Raw genomic sequence first — 5,654 nt, forward strand, 5'->3', positions numbered from 1 at the left:
CTCTGTCCTTTCAGGTAATGCTACAGAATTAATGCTTTCATTACAGCCCTGGTTTCTAGTCTGAAAGTTGGAGAAGCAAATGAGGCCCACAAAAGGGCAATAGAAAACTGTTATAACAGTGTTTCTATAAATAATGTCTATACCAGTGCATAAATCTCTGGTATTGGAAAGAAAAGCTAAAAAGCTTTAATGATGGCAATGCAGCAGCCTCCCTACACTTTCAGCTTGAAGTGCACTGCTTCCCCCCCTACTGACTATAGGAACTAAACCTTGAAGAATACCAGATCAAAAATACTTAAACAGACTCATGCACAAGAGGCCTCCCCATACAGACAGGCACCTTAGTAAGAGATCTCTATTGCAAGCTATTTTGTTTTCAGAAATCTCAGCTAAAGCATGTTTTTCTTCACTGGTCCTCCCTGATGTATGTGTTTCCATGCCCTTCAAACAGGCTAAGGCAGACCAGAAACAAGAAGGCCTTTGGTAGAAGTCTTATCCATGGGAATACTGTACTCACAGCACAGGAGCAGCACATAAAGGTAGTAAGTTACTTTGATAAAAGGTGTTTCCTTGAGTAGTAGGAAGATTCAAGGGAAAAGTGTTTTCCCATTCTTTTTTCCAGTAAGAGCTACACAAATTAGGACCCTGCACATCTGTTAGACATAGCACCAGTCCAGAGTAACTTTAGTTCTGAAATTAAACCAATACAAATAACCCAGCTGAAGACATCCAACATTCCCTAAGTATGTTCAGCCTGGTGTTTACTAGGTGTCTGCAGAACTACCCCAGCTCATGAAACCAAGTACCTAAATCCCACTTCTACCTCACAGGATCTAATAACTGTGCTGATCAGCCCAAACCTTCTCAGGGACCTAAGCAAGCAGGCAGAAAAGGACATTGAAATTGATTCTTCCTGTAACCAAGTTAAAATGCAATCACAGCTTCTTAGTTTAAAGCTCTGCCAGAAGATAAAGACAGTATTGTAAGCGCTTTAATATTCATGTGCTTGCCCATGACACAAAAGTTTTCTCGCTCTCCTCACACTAGAGACTGCCACTTATTCTCCCCAGAAATAAGCAACAGTCACCATCCTAGAGGATATTCACTGTCTTCTAGGCCATGTTGTGGAAGTTCAGAGGTCAGGGGCAGCCTGCCTTTCCATCCAGGCTCAGAAGTTGTAACATTTGCACATTCCCAGTTACAGCTCTCACTTACAAAGAGCACATTCCAGTCTGAATGGTGGCCTGTTCTGACTGCCCTTCCAAACACTCAGCTAGCTCCTCCTAAGCCACAGTCTAATATTAAGCTTCTGATTTCATGCTAACTTCAAGCCAGTCCCATAAGTGACAGAATGATTTCCCATGCTAAGCCCAGGCTTCACTACTAGACTACTTTTAATGCTTCCCAAGACAGGTAACAGCTGAAGTTGGCCACTACAATGCCACTCACACACAGGAGAATAATTCAATTACGAGCTATGTCACACCAGCCAGTAAAAGCACTAGCTAGATCAGCATCTCAGATGAAAGCCATCCCCAGCACAGTCAACCTCATTTCCTTGGTGGCCAGTCAGGCCATGGCAGGGAACACTGCAAATGACAGCAAGATGTGCTGAGCAAGGCAAAAGTCAATTTGCTTTGCATCCTCTAAGGTTTGGCTGCTTTGATGTTCTGTCCACTTCCAACTAACTGAACTGCAAAGTTGTATTTTAAAGTATCTGCAAGGCTATCTATTTGGTCTGCTTTCTCTAGAAAAGGGGTTTAGTACTAGAGATCTATCAGCATGTGCTCTGAAGACACATTTCATTACTGACACGACTGGTCACTTGAGTGACAGCCTGCCCCCCAGCCATCCCATCAACGCTGCTTTATAGCTTTCCACATCATTCATTGTTCAGAGGAAAAACAGACTAATTTCTCTAAGATTAAGTTTCACTAGAAAATTGTTCCAAGAGTTAACTTTCTCAGAATACTGGTAATAGTTCAATACAGCAGCTTGTACAAGTTTAGTTGCAATATCACTTAAAAGGCCATCCTGCTTCAAAGTCTTGTGAAATCCAACTCCCGCAGAGAAGGGCAAGAACCACCTATTTAGGCAGTCATGTTCAGGGTTTTGGTGGGTTGTGTTTTTTTTTCCTTATCAGAGCTTGGAACGGTTCCATCAGTGACATCAGAAGTATTACAATGTCATTAGTTGCTTCACTCACGCATATACACACAAATTTCAGAATAACTTCAAAGTGGATCATACCAAGCTTACTTTGTTGCAACTATTTTCAGCATTAACACCCTCGAGGGAGAACAATTAAACATTCAGCTGCCCCCCGAGTACGACTTCCAGAACATACTTCCAGTTAACACCTTAAATCACAGCAACATTTCCATGTAGAACCAACTGCTGCTTTCTAACTTTCAGATTAAGATTAAAGCCAGAGGTGTTTCTGAAGAGAAACAAAAGCTAGGCATCAGAAACCATGTTTTAAGGTTTAAAACCAGTGCTTTTAGATGGACATCAGTGACTCCCCAAGTAGCTTATTAATTTCAATTAACATTCCAAAAAGCACTCTGCTCTTCTTCCCTGGCTCACTGTGCACAGCATGGAGCTGCTGTTCCAACACATTTCTAGGCACATATTGCTGCTCACTGAAGGTGAAGAGACCACCTCTAGCTCATAAATCACCAAAACAATCCAGACACCTCATCACAAACTAAGAAGGGGAAGATATCACTGGTTTCAACAAGATAATGTTGCACTTTTTCCCTGCTACTAGAGGCTGCTCTTCCCCCTGATCAACTGAGGCTGACTTCAGGCCTCCCTCATGGGATAAATCCTTACCTCCCAGAATCACCACAGCTAAGTGGCATTCCCCTCCTTCACACCACTACCAGAAACAACTAAGCAGATGAGGGGAAGAAGCAGTCTAGGCTTACAATTCCATTTCTGTGGTATCAAACACATTCTGTCAGTCCTTCTCAACTGCTCATCCCAAGAGAAGGGGATAAAGTCTTTGCTGTTATCAACTACATCTCAAATAAGGACAGCTGACACCAAGTGATGCTGTGGTTTCGGACCTCTACTCATCCCACAAGCAGAAGCTGACATGCAGGCAAATCAACACCCCACTCAGGACACAGCAACCCTGCACCACTCGAGACTGAAGTATCCAAGGCAGAAGCTGTAATGCATTAGGAGTTGGAGTCTGCAGCTCTTCAGTAGGCACAGCAAATCTCAGTAAAAGCCAGTGTCTCAAATTGCTGAATTAGCACTAACTTCACTTTTAGGCCCTTCATGAAAGCCACTTAATCACCCTGAAATGTTGAAGCCCCACAAAGGTATAGTTACCTTTTAACAACCCAGTTAGCCCACAGGAATCACAGCACAAATGAAGTGCCAGTCATACTCCTAAAGCTTTCCTGACAAGCACTGGGGAGTTGCTGCACCAATATCTAGCAGGGGGTACAACTGCAAATCATGAAGCTCCTTTATCATAGAGTTTAAACCCTTATGGGATCTTGACACCACCAGCAACACAACCTAGACACAGAACAGTTGCATGCTATGGCTTTGACAATGTATATAGATATATATACAAAGATATATATACATTCACAATATATATACATGTATATATACATATACAATGTATATAGTATATAGAAGCTTATTTTGAAAGAAATGTGACTTTATTCCTTTGATTCAGCCAATGAAAGCAACTATGAAATAAGTTTTTATGTAAGTATCTGGATTTTTCATTCTAATTTACAACATCTAATAAGCACTGATGTACTATTTGGAGTCACATGCTCTGAAAGACACCACTGGCATCAAACAGAAGAGTCCTATCTTGTTATATCCACTTACACAACCCAGTAGGAAGCCACCAGAGCAGGCACGGCCATCCCATCCCCTTGATCTCTACAAGAGAGATCTCAAACTTTGTGCTGTATGCTAATCCATTTCCTCCGATTCACCCCATGGAGACAATTCCTTCTTCCTTGCTCGAGCAGACTTCCCAGGCTCACTCCAGCAGGCTAGCAATGCCCTTTTCTAAGTCACTCCTTTTTTTTATGGGTTAACTGCCAGCAAAGCACTGCACAGCCACGTTCCTCCTACTCTTGAAAGGCTGACAACATACTTCTCTCCACCATCCTGGGTTGCATGTAGGTGGAATAAGATCTGAGATAAAGTATTATTTCCTTTATCTTCAGAAGCTTGGGCATGGCTCCATTTCTCTCTTCTCCAGCTGTGGATGGCCAATTTTACAAATAAATACATGAAAGCTTATCAAGCTGACCTATTTCACCTACTTGGTATCATTTATGGGTTGTAATGTGTATTATTTAAGCAGGCTAATGCTGATGTTTTAATAACTGCTTGTGCAGACAGTTACTGTAATGGATATTACCAGTATCCTAGATAGGTGCCTAGAACACTGCCAGCAAGAGAACTAAGCTTGATTCTCAATATATCACTCCTATAATGTGAAGTAGGGCAAGAGCACCTTTTAGCACAACCACTCAAAAAAGCCACCCCTGCTCAACGCGATGGTTTCCGCACCTTTGCCCCTCCCCAAACTCCAAAGCAGACACACAGGAACACTTGTCACTGAAGCATTTTAGAATCCCATGCCCCGCCTTGCCTTATCTGCAGGAGGTTTCAACACTTACAGTTCACAGTATTTCCTGTACTATGAAAGAAAGCACTTTTTCTATCTCCCCAAACCACTGCGACCAGTGCAGACGAAGCGAAGTGGGTATCAGATGTCAGCCTCCTCCCTTCAAGTTATCCACAAGAGCTCCTTCAGCCCCACTAAAAAAGTTAATTTTCAAATACTACAGCACATGAATCACAGATGAAAGGCACCTCAGTCCTTTAGATAAAGCTCACAGCATGACAGGAATTACCAGAAACCTGACACAGCTCCTTCACTTACACCACCACCCCGTCTCAGTGGACTCACCTAGGCATTTAAATATGCCTTTATATTCACCATAAAGCCAAGCTATACCTCTCCACTCAGCACTACCTGACATGATTCACTAGGCAAGCTCCTTTCTTTTAAAAGGAAGCCTCACCACACGGGGTTACCTGTGCTCACCACACAAGAAAACAGGTGAAGCACACAGAAGAGTGCCCATCAGCCTCCAAGCTTGCAAGAGTTACACACCTTCCCCCCAGCGAGGGAAGTGTGCACAAAAAGGAAAGAAATCAGTTTCCTGTGCACAGAAATGAGAAGGAACACAAGGTCTCATCAGCTGATAAAACGTTATCTAAAAGAATGAACAGAACAGGGAACAACGTCCATGCAAAAAATTTAAACTCGAAGTTGAGGGGCTGTGCTACAAACCTCTACTTACCAGAGAAGACCAACATCTGCTCAGATCCCATCAAAAGAACAGGACTGTTAAGAGAAACATGGGGAAGAGGCAGACATAAGCCCCAAAACTACGCAAAATAAAAAGCCTCCACCAGTCCCACTGATAGAAAAAGGGAAAGGGAATTTGGCCCTAGACAAAAAAAAAAAAAAAAGCAGCTGAACACAAGTGGCAGCAGAGCCAAAGCAGCAGGAGCCCAGCGCAGGACCCCGGCTGCCAGCGGCGTGAGGTGATCCTCCCGCTCGGCTACACGGGCGGCGGGGAACCGGGCACCCCCCG

At 43.3% G+C, this 5,654-nt stretch overlaps 1 long non-coding RNA gene across 1 annotated transcript in view; it reads right to left on the reverse strand.

Annotated features, from left to right (window-relative positions):
• The window catches only part of LOC104390365, a 36,499-nt gene extending 31,097 nt beyond the window's left edge, over window positions 1–5,402 (reverse strand). The window contains exon 1 of the long non-coding RNA XR_719866.1: window positions 5,358–5,402. This is a non-coding gene — a long non-coding RNA (uncharacterized LOC104390365). The remainder of the gene's footprint in view (window positions 1–5,357) is intronic.
• Window positions 5,403–5,654: the final 252 nt, after the last annotated feature.

The sequence above is a fragment of the Chaetura pelagica genome, unplaced genomic scaffold (assembly GCF_000747805.2).
Source record: "Chaetura pelagica isolate M959 unplaced genomic scaffold, ChaPel_1.0 scaffold576, whole genome shotgun sequence".
NCBI classification, from domain to species: domain Eukaryota; kingdom Metazoa; phylum Chordata; class Aves; order Apodiformes; family Apodidae; genus Chaetura; species Chaetura pelagica.